An 18129-nucleotide genomic window follows, 5' to 3' on the forward strand; every position below is an offset into this window, starting at 1 on the left:
TTCTTGAGCCCCCCGGTGGATCGCTATCCTTGCCGTGGTCGGGGGGCTTGCGTGTCTCAGTGACCCCAAGAGCTATGCCAGTTGGAGCTTCGTCTCCTGGTAGGGTTACCCATGCTGGACAGGTCGAAGGGTAGAGACCAGAATAAAGTGATCCGAACATCGTACGAGTTGCCCGATGTTTTGAATAAAATAGGCTCTCCAACCCGTTGGCCGTGGGTTGCTACCCGTGTCGGTGGTTGACGAGATCCTTGCGGATGAGGGCTGTAGCCAGACTCCTTACGGTCAGAAAATACCCGGACGGACAAGACTATAGTTCAATAAGCTGCTTTGGCTCCAATATCATCTAAACGGGAGGTCGGATGGACCCGGTTCGATCAATCGACTGGTCATGTCGAGCCCTTCAGTTAATCCTCAACAATAAGCTTTCTTGTAACAATTTTCATGATATACACATGTGTTTTAAATAAAGCTATTTATATTTCGGATAACTGAAGAAGGCGATGGCTCATGGGTCAATCAAGTGGTACGCTTTCTATTTCGCTTGATGGATACGCTCTGCTTGAGTATACCATTCTTGGAACATCTGGTGCTTTCCGCAGTGGATCTTGGGTGCTAATTTTGGGGACCAGCTACGTTATACATGTTATACTTGGAGCTCGTTTTCAGCATTAGCACTTGACCCCGGCTCGCCACGGAAACACAGCATCGCCCTTGTAGGCACTCTGAGGTGGGTGGATGACAAAAATGGTGAATCTTTCTCATTTCCTATGGCACAACAAAACCAACCCTCTAAATCAGCTTTAATACATAAAAAAAGAAAATTTGATGATTCAGTGCCCTGTCAGGAAGATGACAGTTGGCCCAGATTTATTGTAATAAAAGGAACATATGAAAAACCAATTTCCAAAATATCTCCCTTTGTGATTCACAAACAAATTCAAAGCGTTGCTGGTACTGTAAAAAAAGTTTCAAAAATGAGATCAGGCAATTTGTTGGTTGAATGTTCCAACAAAAGTCAATCAACAAATTTGCTTACACTGACAACAATTACAAACTTTCCTGTTTCTGCCTCTCCTCACAACAGTTTGAACAGCTGTAAGGGGATCATTCGAGACAGAAGTCAATACCTTGGTGACCTTACCGTGGAAGAAATCTGTGAGGAACTTTCAAGCCAAGGTGTAACTGACGTTGTTAGATTTCAAATAAAAAAGAATGGAAATATAATCAAATTAAATACATATCTTTTGACATTTAGAACTCCAACTCCTCCTCCATCTATTACTTTAGGTTGCTTCGGAATCAGAGTTGACAGGTTTATCCCTTACCCAATTCGATGCTTCACTTGTCAAAAGTTTGGTCATGGAAGCAAACAATGTCGTGGTACGCAGAGATGCTTCAAGTGTTCTGACGAAGGACACGAGGGAACAACCTGTAGCTCTGAATCTTCTAAATGCGTAAACTGTGGTGAATCCCATTTTTCATCATCTAGGGACTGCCCTGTTTACCTTAAAGAAAAAAATATTATCAAAATTAAAACAGAAAGAAACATCAGTTACCCAGAAGCTAAACAGATAGCTTCTGTTTCGAATGATCTCCTTGTTTCGAACAGACCATCGTACGCCAGCAAAGTTGTCCGCTCATTCAGTCACGAGCATACACAAACTCGCATGACCTGGCCAATTGATGCTGAGACATTTACAATGCTGCCTGTTGAAACAGAACCTAACGATAAAATATTAATTCCAAGAAAACCAACACCTTCTAAAACCAGTACTCAGTCAACTCAATCTTCCTTACAGAGCTCAATGTCATCATCTAAAAAAAATGAAAAAAAGAAATCAAATAAAAAAGATACAGTTAAATCAGACAGTTTGGGCGGTGAATCTGTCTGGGATCTTCCCAGTGACATTGATGATTCTTCCATCTCCAATAGTCCTCCTTCATCTGCATCTAATAAAACTAGTTTATCTTCTGCATCTAGTACAAAGTCTTCTAAAGCCCCGTCTCCTCTTCGTTCTCCAGAACAGAAGGATGTCCCAAAGAAGCCAGCAAATACATCCTCTCAGAAGTCTTCTGATTCGAGGTCGCGGGGTAGGGGTCGAGGCGGAGTAAAACCAGCTGCGCATGGTCCTGGAGATCGACGACTCTCCTCACACAACAGATTTTCAACACTTAACGACGAATCTGAAATGTAAATCGAAAGTGTTCCGCCACCCGAAAGATTACAATCTCAGGGTGAGCGAAATAAGAATGCTGGCAAACTCGATAGCATTCGCCCGTCTATTAACAAAACATGACTAATATCATCCAATGGAATTGCCGAGGTCTTAAAATAAATCTTCTCGAGTTAACGCTTCTAGTTCAGTCTTTTTTACCTACTTCATTTTGTCTTCAAGAAACTCATTTAAAAGAAAGTGACAATGTATCTTTAAAAGGATACAACATGTATAGCACATTTTCTAAGGTAGATGAACGTGCTGCAGGCGGATCATCCATTTTTGTGAAGGACAACGTCATTCATAGCACAGTCCAACTCACCACGGATCTGCAGGCAGTTGCAATTCGTTTATCATTAGATAAAACAATTACATTATGTTCTATATATATTCCACCCAATTCAATTATCGATAAAGCCCCCCGGTGGATCGCTATCCCTGCCGTGGTCGGGGGGCTTGCGTGTCTCAGTGACCCCAAGAGCTATGCCAGTTGGAGCTTCGTCTCCTGGTAGGGTTACCCATGCTGGACAGGTCGAAGGGTAGAGACCAGACTAAAGTGATCCGAACATCGTACGAGTTGCCCGATGTTTTGAAAAAAATAGGCTCTCCAACCCGTTGGCCGTGGGTTGCTACCCGTGTCGGTGGTTGACGAGATCCTTGCGGATGAGGGCTGTAGCCAGACTCCTTACGGTCAGAAAATACCCGGACGGACAAGACTATAGTTCAACAAGCTGCTTTGGCTCCAATATCATCTAAACGGGAGGTCGGATGGACCCGGTTCGATCAATCGGCTGGTCATGTCGAGCCCTTCAGTTAATCCTCAACAATAAGCTTTCTTGTAACAATTTTCATGATATACACATGTGTTTTAAATAAAGCTATTTATATTTCGGATAACTGAAGAAGGCGATGGCTCATGGGTCAATCAAGTGGTACGCTTTCTATTTCGCTTGATGGATACGCTCTGCTTGAGTATACCATTCTTGGAACATCTGGTGTTTTCCGCAGTGGATCTTGGGTGCTAATTTTGGGGACCAGCTACGTTATACATGTTATACTTGGAGCTCGTTTTCAGCATTAGCACTTGACCCCGGCTCGCCACGGAAACACAGCATCGCCCTTGTAGGCACTCCGAGGTGGGTGGATGACAAGAATGGTGAATCTTTCTCATTTCCTATGGCACAACAAAACCAACCCTCTAAATCAGCTTTAATACATAAAAAAAGAAAATGTGATGATTCAGTGCCCTGTCAGGAAGATGACAGTTGGCCCAGATTTATTGTAATAAAAGGAACAGATGAAAAACCAATTTCCAAAATATCTCCCTTTGTGATTCACAAACAAATTCAAAGCGTTGCTGGTACTGTAAAAAAAGTTTCAAAAATGAGATCAGGCAATTTGTTGGTTGAATGTTCCAACAAAAGTCAATCAACAAATTTGCTTACACTGACAACAATAACAAACTTTCCTGTTTCTGCCTCTCCTCACAACAGTTTGAACAGCTGTAAGGGGATCATTCGAGACAGAAGTCAATACCTTGGTGACCTTACCGTGGAGGAAATCTGTGAGGAACTTTCAAGCCAAGGTGTAACTGATGTTGTTAGATTTCAAATAAAAAAGAATGGAAATATAATCAAATTAAATACATATCTTTTGACATTTAGAACTCCAACTCCTCCTCCATCTATTACTTTAGGTTGCTTCGGAATCAGAGTTGACAGGTTTATCCCTAACCCAATTCGATGCTTCACTTGTCAAAAGTTTGGTCATGGAAGCAAACAATGTCGTGGTACGCAGAGATGCTTCAAGTGTTCTGACGAAGGACACGAGGGAACAACCTGTAGCTCTGAATCTTCTAAATGCGTAAACTGTGGTGAATCCCATTTTTCATCATCTAGGGACTGCCCTGTTTACCTTAAAGAAAAAAATATTATCAAAATTAAAACAGAAAGAAACATCAGTTACCCAGAAGCTAAACAGATAGCTTCTGTTTCGAATGATCTCCTTGTTTCGAACAGACCATCGTACGCCAGCAAAGTTGTCCGCTCATTCAGTCATGAGCATACACAAACTCGCATGACCTGGCCAATTGATGCTGAGACATTTACAATGCTGCCTGTTGAAACAGAACCTAACGATAAAATATTAATTCCAAGAAAACCAACACCTTCTAAAACCAGTACTCAGTCAACTCAATCTTCCTTACAGAGCTCAATGTCATCATCTAAAAAAAATGAAAAAAAGAAATCAAATAAAAAAGATACAGTTAAATCAGACAGTTGGGGCGGTGAATCTGTCTGGGATCTTCCCAGTGACATAGATGATTCTTCCATCTCCAATATTCCTCCTTCATCTGCATCTAATAAAACTAGTTTATCTTCTGCATCTAGTACAAAGTCTTCTAAAGCCCCGTCTCCTCTTCGTTCTCCAGAACAGAAGGATGTCCAAAAGAAGCCAGCAAATACATCCTCTCAGAAGTCTTCTGATTCGAGGTCGCGGGGTAGGGGTCGAGGCGGAGTAAAACCAGCTACGCATGGTCCTAGAGATCGACGACTCTCCTCACACAACAGATTTTCAACACTTAACGACGAATCAGAAATGGAAATCGAAAGTGTTCCGCCACCCGAAAGATTACAATCTCAGGGTGAGCGAAATAAGAATGCTGGCAAACTCGATAGCATTCGCCCGTCTATCAACAAATCATGACTAATATCATCCAATGGAATTGCCGAGGTCTTAAAATAAATCTTCTCGAGTTAACGCTTCTAGTTCAGTCTTTTTTACCTACTGCATTTTGTCTTCAAGAAACTCATTTAAAAGAAAGTGACAATGTATCTTTAAAAGGATACAACATGTATAGCACATTTTCTAAGGTAGATGAACGTGCTGCAGGCGGATCATCCATTTTTGTGAAGGACAACGTCATTCATAGCACAGTCCAACTCACCACGGATCTGCAGGCAGTTGCAATTCGTTTATCATTAGATAAAACAATTACATTATGTTCTATATATATTCCACCCAATTCAATTATCGATAAAGCTAAACTCAAAAACCTCACTGATCAATTACCCTCACCATTTATACTTATGGGCGACTTCAATGCACACAACCCCTTGTGGGGAAGCAAGTCTCATAATATCAAAGGTAAGATCATTGAGGACTTTGTCTCTCAAGAAGGATTATGCATTTTTAATGATGGATCTAATACTTATCTTCATCCTGGAAACGGGTCTTATTCTGCTATTGATATCACTATTTGCGATCCCTCTCTTCTTCTAGATTATTCATGGCGTGTTCATGATGATCTATGTGGAAGTGATCACTTTCCAATAGTACTTGAACATCTTTTTACTTCTGCCCAACAGAGAGTACCACGTTGGAAACTTGACAAGGCGGACTGGTCCTTGTTTGAGAATCTCTGTCAAGCGGAACTTCAGTCAAAGATGTTTGAGACTGTACAAGATCCAATTTTAACTTTTAATACAGTTTTAACGTCAATTGCTGACAGAACTATTCCTAAGACCTCGGCAAATCCGAAACATCCCAGCAAACCATGGTTTGATGATGCTTGTGATCAAGCAATAGGTGACCGTAAAAAATCTGAAAGACGGTTCAATCAACAAGCAACGACGGAAAACTTGAGTAATTTCCGTGTTTTTCGCGCTAAGGCACGGCGGACTTGCAGGCAAGCACGACGAACGTCTTGGAAGAAATTTGTCTCGGAGATAACATCTCGCACTCCGATGACAAAAGTATGGAACATGATACAAAAGATAAAAGGTAAAAATTCTAAAGCCACAGTTAAACATTTAAAAAATGGCAATGATTTATTAACATCTGAAAAGGATATTGCCAACAAGCTTGGTGAAACTTTTGCGAAATCTTCTTCTTCTAACAACTATAGGGAAGATTTTAAAAAAGTTAAAAAAGAAAAAGAAAAAGTTAAATTAAACTTTAAATCAAAAAATGGTGAAAATTATAATAAACTCTTTTCTCTTGAAGAACTTAAAACATCTCTGTCAAAAGCCCATGATACAGCTTGTGGGCCTGATAATATTCACTACCAACTGTTAAAACACTTGCCAGATTCCTCGCTGGAAGCTCTTTTGCAGCTTATGAATAACATCTGGGAATCTGGTGATTTACCATCAATCTGGAAGCTTGCAACCGTCGTGCCTATTCCAAAACCAAGTAATGATCACACGGATCCTATTAATTATCGGCCAATTGCTCTTACCAGTTGTGTCTGTAAAACACTAGAACGGATGGTCAATGATCGCCTTGTTTGGTTCCTGGAATCCAATGGGCTTTTAGCCAATATCCAGTGTGGATTCCGCCAAGGTCGCAGTACTCTTGACCATCTTGTTCGATTCGAATCATTTGTCCGTAATGGTTTTGCGAAAAATGAACATGTAGTGTCGGTCTTTTTCGATCTAGAAAAAGCCTATGATACTGCATGGAAGTATGGTATTTTAAAAGATCTCTTTGATATGGGGTTGAAAGGCAATATGCCAAATTTTATTTCGAATTTTCTATCTAACAGACAATTTAATGTTAGAGTAAATTCAACCATGTCTGATCTGTATGATCAAGAGATGGGTGTCCCTCAGGGCAGTATTTTATCTGTTACATTATTTAGTCTTAAAATCAACAGCCTTGTTGAAGTTTTAAAAAGTAATATTGAAGGTTCATTGTATGTTGATGACTTTTTAATATGTTATAGAGGCAAAAATATGAATAACATAGAAAGACAATTACAGTTATGTCTTGGAAGAATTGAAAAATGGGCCTCGGAAAATGGGTTTAAATTTTCCACTTCAAAAACGGTCGGGATGCATTTTTGTAACAAAAGGAAATTGCATCTTGATCCAGAACTCACTTTGTACGGCAACCCAATTAAAATGGTTGATGAAACCAAATTTCTTGGGTTAATTTTCGATAAAAAGTTAACCTTTCTACCCCATATCAAAATGTTAAAATCGAAATGTTTAAAAGCATTAGATATTTTAAAAGTTGTCGGCAGCACCGACTGGGGTGCTGATCGCAACATTTTACTTAATTTATATAGATCTCTAGTTAGATCTAAACTAGATTATGGCTCTATAGTGTATGGCTCTGCAAGGAAGTCCTACATACAGATTCTCGATGCTGTGCATCATCAGGGTTTGCGTCTCTGTCTTGGCGCATTTAAAACCTCACCAGTTGAGAGTCTGTATGTAGAGGCTGATGAGCACTCACTCTCTAACAGACGTTTGAAGCTTGGACTTCAATATGCTGTCAAACTAAAAGCCTACTCAGATAACCCTGCCTACAGCTGTGTTTTTAATCCAATTTATGAAGATATTTTTGCAAAACATGAAAATAAAATTCCTCCGTTAGGTATACGTTTAAAATCACATTTAGCTTCTTTTGATTTAAAATCTGTTGCTCAAGTTGACACTTGCAAATGTCCTCCATGGGAACTTCCCAAACCAAAAATGATATTTGATCTCCGTGAACACAATAAAAATAAAACAAATCCTCTTTTAATTCAGCAACACTATGCTGAAATCAAAGCCAATTATTCAGACTTTTCAACTGTCTATACTGATGGATCAAAAGATGGTGACAGAGTTGCATCTGCTGCTGTCTTCAGGGACAGAGCTGCAACTCTCCGTTTGCCATCTGATGCATCGATCTTTACTGCTGAAGCAGAAGCAATAATTTTGGCTTTGAAATTTATTGCTTCTTAAGATAAATCCAAATTTATTATATGTTCTGATTCACTTTCATGCTTACAAGCTATACAAAATACTAAAATTAAAAACCCAACAATTCTCAAAATTTTATATGTAATGAGGAATTTAAAAATTCTTCTTAAAGAAATATTATTTCTATGGGTGCCGAGTCATGTTGGAATCCTTGGAAACACAGCTGTAGACCTTGAGGCAAAGAATGCCCTGGGTGACCCTTTATCTAACTGTGATATACCATATACCGATTTTAAATCTAATATTAGAGAATATGTTTTTAATATATTGAAAAATGAATGGAGTAAAAAAGATGGTAATAAATTACATGAAATTAAACCTAATTTATGTAAACCTTTCAATAATTTTATGTGCAGAAAAGATCAGTGTGTTATTTCTAGATGTCGTATTGGTCATACTAGAATAACACACGAATATCTTTTAAAAAATGAAGTAGAACCACAATGTATACCTTGTAACTGCAAGTATACTATTAAACATGTTTTAATCAATTGTATTGACTTTGCTGATATTCGGAAGAAGTATTTCAATGTCAATAATATGTATGATTTATTTAATAATATTCCATTTACAAATATTGTTTCATTCTTAAAAGAAATTGGAATATATTATAAAATATAAAAATGTTGTTATATTTAAAACAATTTTAATTTTTATCACGTTATCTAAGTGTTGATTTTTATTTGTAAATAATCAATTTGCTTTAGTCTAGAATTTTAGTTTATTGAAAGACCTTTTGTCTGATTTTAAAAATATACCTTAAATTGTTATAATATTCGAATTAGCTCTCGCCGCGATATAGCCTTTCTGTGCTAATGCGGCGTAAAGCAAACAACAATCAATCAATCGATAAAGCTAAACTCAAAAACCTCACTGATCAATTACCCTCACCATTTATACTTATGGGCGACTTCAATGCACACAACCCCTTGTGGGGAAGCAAGTCTCATAATATCAAAGGTAAGATCATTGAGGACTTTGTCTCTCAAGAAGGATTATGCATTTTTAATGATGGATCTAATACTTATCTTCATCCTGGAAACGGGTCTTATTCTGCTATTGATATCACTATTTGCGATCCCTCTCTTCTTCTGGATTATTCATGGCGTGTTCATGATGATCTATGTGGAAGTGATCACTTTCCAATAGTACTTGAACATCTTTTTACTTCTGCCCAACAGAGAGTACCACGTTGGAAACTTGACAAGGCGGACTGGTCCTTGTTTGAGAATCTCTGTCAAGCGGAACTTCAGTCAAAGATGTTTGAGACTGTACAAGATCCAATTTTAACTTTTAATACAGTGTTAACGTCAATTGCTGACAGAACTATTCCTAAGACCTCGGCAAATCCGAAACATCCCAGCAAACCATGGTTTGATGATGCTTGTGATCAAGCAATAGGTGACCGTAAAAAATCTGAAAGACGGTTCAATCAACAACCAACGACGGAAAACTTGAGTAATTTCCGTGTTTTTCGCGCTAAGGCACGGCGGACTTGCAGGCAAGCACGACGAACGTCTTGGAAGAAATTTGTCTCGGAGATAACATCTCGCACTCCGATGACAAAAGTATGGAACATGATACAAAAGATAAAAGGTAAAAATTCTAAAGCCACAGTTAAACATTTAAAAAATGGCAATGATTTATTAACATCTGAAAAGGATATTGCCAACAAGCTTGGTGAAACTTTTGCGAAATCTTCTTCTTCTAACAACTACAGGGAAGATTTTAAAAAAGTTAAAAAACAAAAAGAAAAAATTAAATTAAACTTTAAATCAAAAAATGGTGAAAATTATAATAAACTCTTTTCTCTTGAAGAACTTAAAACATCTCTGTCAAAAGCCCATGATACAGCTTGTGGGTCTGATAATATTCACTACCAACTGTTAAAACACTTGCCAGATTCCTCGCTGGAAGCTCTTTTGCAGCTTATGAATAACATCTGGGAATCTGGTGATTTACCATCAATCTGGAAGCTTGCAACCGTCGTGCCTATTCCAAAACCAAGTAAAGATCACACGGATCCTATTAATTATCGGCCAATTGCTCTCACCAGTTGTGTCTGTAAAACACTAGAACGGATGGTCAATGATCGCCTTGTTTGGTTCCTGGAATCCAATGGGCTTTTAGCCAATATCCAGTGTGGATTCCGCCAAGGTCGCAGTACTCTTGACCATCTTGTTCGATTCGAATCATTTGTCCGTAATGGTTTTGCGAAAAATGAACATGTAGTGTCGGTCTTTTTCGATCTAGAAAAAGCCTATGATACTGCATGGAAGTATGGTATTTTAAAAGATCTCTTTGATATGGGGTTGAAAGGCAATATGCCAAATTTTATTTCGAATTTTCTATCTAACAGACAATTTAATGTTAGAGTAAATTCAACCATGTCTGATCTGTATGATCAAGAGATGGGTGTCCCTCAGGGTAGTATTTTATCTGTTACATTATTTAGTCTTAAAATCAACAGCCTTGTTGAAGTTTTAAAAAGTAATATTGAAGGTTCATTGTATGTTGATGACTTTTTAATATGTTATAGAGGCAAAAATATGAATAACATAGAAAGACAATTACAGTTATGTCTTGGAAGAATTGAAAAATGGGCCTCGGAAAATGGGTTTAAATTTTCCACTTCAAAAACGGTCGGGATGCATTTTTGTAACAAAAGGAAATTGCATCTTGATCCAGAACTCACTTTGTACGGCAACCCAATTAAAATGGTTGATGAAACCAAATTTCTTGGGTTAATTTTCGATAAAAAGTTAACCTTTCTACCCCATATCAAAATGTTAAAATCGAAATGTTTAAAAGCATTAGATATTTTAAAAGTTGTCGGCAGCACCGACTGGGGTGCTGATCGCAACATTTTACTTAATTTATATAGATCTCTAGTTAGATCTAAACTAGATTATGGCTCTATAGTGTATGGCTCTGCAAGGAAGTCCTACATACAGATTCTCGATGCTGTGCATCATCAGGGTTTGCGTCTCTGTCTTGGCGCATTTAAAACCTCACCAGTTGAGAGTCTGTATGTAGAGGCTGATGAGCACTCACTCTCTAACAGACGTTTGAAGCTTGGACTTCAATATGCTGTCAAACTAAAAGCCTACTCAGATAACCCTGCCTACAGCTGTGTTTTTAATCCAATTTATGAAGATATTTTTGCAAAACATGAAAATAAAATTCCTCCGTTAGGTATACGTTTAAAATCACATTTAGCTTCTTTTGATTTAAAATCTGTTGCTCAAGTTGACACTTGCAAATGTCCTCCATGGGAACTTCCCAAACCAAAAATGATATTTGATCTCCGTGAACACAATAAAAATAAAACAAATCCTCTTTTAATTCAGCAACACTATGCTGAAATCAAAGCCAATTATTCAGACTTTTCAACTGTCTATACTGATGGATCAAAAGATGGTGACAGAGTTGCATCTGCTGCTGTCTTCAGGGACAGAGCTGCAACTCTCCGTTTGCCATCTGATGCATCGATCTTTACTGCTGAAGCAGAAGCAATAATTTTGGCTTTGAAATTTATTGCTTCTTAAGATAAATCCAAATTTATTATATGTTCTGATTCACTTTCATGCTTACAAGCTATACAAAATACTAAAATTAAAAACCCAACAGTTCTCAAAATTTTATATGTAATGAGGAATTTAAAAATTCTTCTTAAAGAAATATTATTTCTATGGGTGCCGAGTCATGTTGGAATCCTTGGAAACACAGCTGTAGACCTTGAGGCAAAGAATGCCCTGGGTGACCCTTTATCTAACTGTGATATACCATATACCGATTTTAAATCTAATATTAGAGAATATGTTTTTAATATATTGAAAAATGAATGGAGTAAAAAAGATGGTAATAAATTACATGAAATTAAACCTAATTTATGTAAACCTTTCAATAATTTTATGTGCAGAAAAGATCAGTGTGTTATTTCTAGATGTCGTATTGGTCATACTAGAATAACACACGAATATCTTTTAAAAAATGAAGTAGAACCACAATGTATACCTTGTAACTGCAAGTATACTATTAAACATGTTTTAATCAATTGTATTGACTTTGCTGATATTCGGAAGAAGTATTTCAATGTCAATAATATGTATGATTTATTTAATAATATTCCATTTACAAATATTGTTTCATTCTTAAAAGAAATTGGAATATATTATAAAATATAAAAATGTTGTTATATTTAAAACGATTTTAATTTTTATCACGTTATCTAAGTGTTGATTTTTATTTGTAAATAATCAATTTGCTTTAGTCTAGAATTTTAGTTTATTGAAAGACCTTTTGTCTGATTTTAAAAATATACCTTAAATTGTTATAATATTCGAATTAGCTCTCGCCGCGATATAGCCTTTCTGTGCTAATGCGGCGTAAAGCAAACAACAATCAATCAATCGATAAAGCTAAACTCAAAAACCTCACTGATCAATTACCCTCACCATTTATACTTATGGGCGACTTCAATGCACACAACCCCTTGTGGGGAAGCAAGTCTCATAATATCAAAGGTAAGATCATTGAGGACTTTGTCTCTCAAGAAGGATTATGCATTTTTAATGATGGATCTAATACTTATCTTCATCCTGGAAACGGGTCTTATTCTGCTATTGATATCACTATTTGCGATCCCTCTCTTCTTCTGGATTATTCATGGCGTGTTCATGATGATCTATGTGGAAGTGATCACTTTCCAATAGTACTTGAACATCTTTTTACTTCTGCCCAACAGAGAGTACCACGTTGGAAACTTGACAAGGCGGACTGGTCCTTGTTTGAGAATCTCTGTCAAGCGGAACTTCAGTCAAAGATGTTTGAGACTGTACAAGATCCAATTTTAACTTTTAATACAGTGTTAACGTCAATTGCTGACAGAACTATTCCTAAGACCTCGGCAAATCCGAAACATCCCAGCAAACCATGGTTTGATGATGCTTGTGATCAAGCAATAGGTGACCGTAAAAAATCTGAAAGACGGTTCAATCAACAACCAACGACGGAAAACTTGAGTAATTTCCGTGTTTTTCGCGCTAAGGCACGGCGGACTTGCAGGCAAGCACGACGAACGTCTTGGAAGAAATTTGTCTCGGAGATAACATCTCGCACTCCGATGACAAAAGTATGGAACATGATACAAAAGATAAAAGGTAAAAATTCTAAAGCCACAGTTAAACATTTAAAAAATGGCAATGATTTATTAACATCTGAAAAGGATATTGCCAACAAGCTTGGTGAAACTTTTGCGAAATCTTCTTCTTCTAACAACTACAGGGAAGATTTTAAAAAAGTTAAAAAACAAAAAGAAAAAATTAAATTAAACTTTAAATCAAAAAATGGTGAAAATTATAATAAACTCTTTTCTCTTGAAGAACTTAAAACATCTCTGTCAAAAGCCCATGATACAGCTTGTGGGTCTGATAATATTCACTACCAACTGTTAAAACACTTGCCAGATTCCTCGCTGGAAGCTCTTTTGCAGCTTATGAATAACATCTGGGAATCTGGTGATTTACCATCAATCTGGAAGCTTGCAACCGTCGTGCCTATTCCAAAACCAAGTAAAGATCACACGGATCCTATTAATTATCGGCCAATTGCTCTCACCAGTTGTGTCTGTAAAACACTAGAACGGATGGTCAATGATCGCCTTGTTTGGTTCCTGGAATCCAATGGGCTTTTAGCCAATATCCAGTGTGGATTCCGCCAAGGTCGCAGTACTCTTGACCATCTTGTTCGATTCGAATCATTTGTCCGTAATGGTTTTGCGAAAAATGAACATGTAGTGTCGGTCTTTTTCGATCTAGAAAAAGCCTATGATACTGCATGGAAGTATGGTATTTTAAAAGATCTCTTTGATATGGGGTTGAAAGGCAATATGCCAAATTTTATTTCGAATTTTCTATCTAACAGACAATTTAATGTTAGAGTAAATTCAACCATGTCTGATCTGTATGATCAAGAGATGGGTGTCCCTCAGGGTAGTATTTTATCTGTTACATTATTTAGTCTTAAAATCAACAGCCTTGTTGAAGTTTTAAAAAGTAATATTGAAGGTTCATTGTATGTTGATGACTTTTTAATATGTTATAGAGGCAAAAATATGAATAACATAGAAAGACAATTACAGTTATGTCTTGGAAGAATTGAAAAATGGGCCTCGGAAAATGGGTTTAAATTTTCCACTTCAAAAACGGTCGGGATGCATTTTTGTAACAAAAGGAAATTGCATCTTGATCCAGAACTCACTTTGTACGGCAACCCAATTAAAATGGTTGATGAAACCAAATTTCTTGGGTTAATTTTCGATAAAAAGTTAACCTTTCTACCCCATATCAAAATGTTAAAATCGAAATGTTTAAAAGCATTAGATATTTTAAAAGTTGTCGGCAGCACCGACTGGGGTGCTGATCGCAACATTTTACTTAATTTATATAGATCTCTAGTTAGATCTAAACTAGATTATGGCTCTATAGTGTATGGCTCTGCAAGGAAGTCCTACATACAGATTCTCGATGCTGTGCATCATCAGGGTTTGCGTCTCTGTCTTGGCGCATTTAAAACCTCACCAGTTGAGAGTCTGTATGTAGAGGCTGATGAGCACTCACTCTCTAACAGACGTTTGAAGCTTGGACTTCAATATGCTGTCAAACTAAAAGCCTACTCAGATAACCCTGCCTACAGCTGTGTTTTTAATCCAATTTATGAAGATATTTTTGCAAAACATGAAAATAAAATTCCTCCGTTAGGTATACGTTTAAAATCACATTTAGCTTCTTTTGATTTAAAATCTGTTGCTCAAGTTGACACTTGCAAATGTCCTCCATGGGAACTTCCCAAACCAAAAATGATATTTGATCTCCGTGAACACAATAAAAATAAAACAAATCCTCTTTTAATTCAGCAACACTATGCTGAAATCAAAGCCAATTATTCAGACTTTTCAACTGTCTATACTGATGGATCAAAAGATGGTGACAGAGTTGCATCTGCTGCTGTCTTCAGGGACAGAGCTGCAACTCTCCGTTTGCCATCTGATGCATCGATCTTTACTGCTGAAGCAGAAGCAATAATTTTGGCTTTGAAATTTATTGCTTCTTAAGATAAATCCAAATTTATTATATGTTCTGATTCACTTTCATGCTTACAAGCTATACAAAATACTAAAATTAAAAACCCAACAGTTCTCAAAATTTTATATGTAATGAGGAATTTAAAAATTCTTCTTAAAGAAATATTATTTCTATGGGTGCCGAGTCATGTTGGAATCCTTGGAAACACAGCTGTAGACCTTGAGGCAAAGAATGCCCTGGGTGACCCTTTATCTAACTGTGATATACCATATACCGATTTTAAATCTAATATTAGAGAATATGTTTTTAATATATTGAAAAATGAATGGAGTAAAAAAGATGGTAATAAATTACATGAAATTAAACCTAATTTATGTAAACCTTTCAATAATTTTATGTGCAGAAAAGATCAGTGTGTTATTTCTAGATGTCGTATTGGTCATACTAGAATAACACACGAATATCTTTTAAAAAATGAAGTAGAACCACAATGTATACCTTGTAACTGCAAGTATACTATTAAACATGTTTTAATCAATTGTATTGACTTTGCTGATATTCGGAAGAAGTATTTCAATGTCAATAATATGTATGATTTATTTAATAATATTCCATTTACAAATATTGTTTCATTCTTAAAAGAAATTGGAATATATTATAAAATATAAAAATGTTGTTATATTTAAAACAATTTTAATTTTTATCACGTTATCTAAGTGTTGATTTTTATTTGTAAATAATCAATTTGCTTTAGTCTAGAATTTTAGTTTATTGAAAGACCTTTTGTCTGATTTTAAAAATATACCTTAAATTGTTATAATATTCGAATTAGCTCTCGCCGCGATATAGCCTTTCTGTGCTAATGCGGCGTAAAGCAAACAACAATCAATCAATCGATAAAGCTAAACTCAAAAACCTCACTGATCAATTACCCTCACCATTTATACTTATGGGCGACTTCAATGCACACAACCCCTTGTGGGGAAGCAAGTCTCATAATATCAAAGGTAAGATCATTGAGGACTTTGTCTCTCAAGAAGGATTATGCATTTTTAATGATGGATCTAATACTTATCTTCATCCTGGAAACGGGTCTTATTCTGCTATTGATATCACTATTTGCGATCCCTCTCTTCTTCTGGATTATTCATGGCGTGTTCATGATGATCTATGTGGAAGTGATCACTTTCCAATAGTACTTGAACATCTTTTTACTTCTGCCCAACAGAGAGTACCACGTTGGAAACTTGACAAGGCGGACTGGTCCTTGTTTGAGAATCTCTGTCAAGCGGAACTTCAGTCAAAGATGTTTGAGACTGTACAAGATCCAATTTTAACTTTTAATACAGTGTTAACGTCAATTGCTGACAGAACTATTCCTAAGACCTCGGCAAATCCGAAACATCCCAGCAAACCATGGTTTGATGATGCTTGTGATCAAGCAATAGGTGACCGTAAAAAATCTGAAAGACGGTTCAATCAACAACCAACGACGGAAAACTTGAGTAATTTCCGTGTTTTTCGCGCTAAGGCACGGCGGACTTGCAGGCAAGCACGACGAACGTCTTGGAAGAAATTTGTCTCGGAGATAACATCTCGCACTCCGATGACAAAAGTATGGAACATGATACAAAAGATAAAAGGTAAAAATTCTAAAGCCACAGTTAAACATTTAAAAAATGGCAATGATTTATTAACATCTGAAAAGGATATTGCCAACAAGCTTGGTGAAACTTTTGCGAAATCTTCTTCTTCTAACAACTACAGGGAAGATTTTAAAAAAGTTAAAAAACAAAAAGAAAAAATTAAATTAAACTTTAAATCAAAAAATGGTGAAAATTATAATAAACTCTTTTCTCTTGAAGAACTTAAAACATCTCTGTCAAAAGCCCATGATACAGCTTGTGGGTCTGATAATATTCACTACCAACTGTTAAAACACTTGCCAGATTCCTCGCTGGAAGCTCTTTTGCAGCTTATGAATAACATCTGGGAATCTGGTGATTTACCATCAATCTGGAAGCTTGCAACCGTCGTGCCTATTCCAAAACCAAGTAAAGATCACACGGATCCTATTAATTATCGGCCAATTGCTCTCACCAGTTGTGTCTGTAAAACACTAGAACGGATGGTCAATGATCGCCTTGTTTGGTTCCTGGAATCCAATGGGCTTTTAGCCAATATCCAGTGTGGATTCCGCCAAGGTCGCAGTACTCTTGACCATCTTGTTCGATTCGAATCATTTGTCCGTAATGGTTTTGCGAAAAATGAACATGTAGTGTCGGTCTTTTTCGATCTAGAAAAAGCCTATGATACTGCATGGAAGTATGGTATTTTAAAAGATCTCTTTGATATGGGGTTGAAAGGCAATATGCCAAATTTTATTTCGAATTTTCTATCTAACAGACAATTTAATGTTAGAGTAAATTCAACCATGTCTGATCTGTATGATCAAGAGATGGGTGTCCCTCAGGGTAGTATTTTATCTGTTACATTATTTAGTCTTAAAATCAACAGCCTTGTTGAAGTTTTAAAAAGTAATATTGAAGGTTCATTGTATGTTGATGACTTTTTAATATGTTATAGAGGCAAAAATATGAATAACATAGAAAGACAATTACAGTTATGTCTTGGAAGAATTGAAAAATGGGCCTCGGAAAATGGGTTTAAATTTTCCACTTCAAAAACGGTCGGGATGCATTTTTGTAACAAAAGGAAATTGCATCTTGATCCAGAACTCACTTTGTACGGCAACCCAATTAAAATGGTTGATGAAACCAAATTTCTTGGGTTAATTTTCGATAAAAAGTTAACCTTTCTACCCCATATCAAAATGTTAAAATCGAAATGTTTAAAAGCATTAGATATTTTAAAAGTTGTCGGCAGCACCGACTGGGGTGCTGATCGCAACATTTTACTTAATTTATATAGATCTCTAGTTAGATCTAAACTAGATTATGGCTCTATAGTGTATGGCTCTGCAAGGAAGTCCTACATACAGATTCTCGATGCTGTGCATCATCAGGGTTTGCGTCTCTGTCTTGGCGCATTTAAAACCTCACCAGTTGAGAGTCT

The sequence above is a fragment of the Mytilus californianus genome, unplaced genomic scaffold (genome assembly GCF_021869535.1).
Source record: "Mytilus californianus isolate M0D057914Y unplaced genomic scaffold, xbMytCali1.0.p SCAF_84, whole genome shotgun sequence".
Classification (NCBI taxonomy): domain Eukaryota; kingdom Metazoa; phylum Mollusca; class Bivalvia; order Mytilida; family Mytilidae; genus Mytilus; species Mytilus californianus.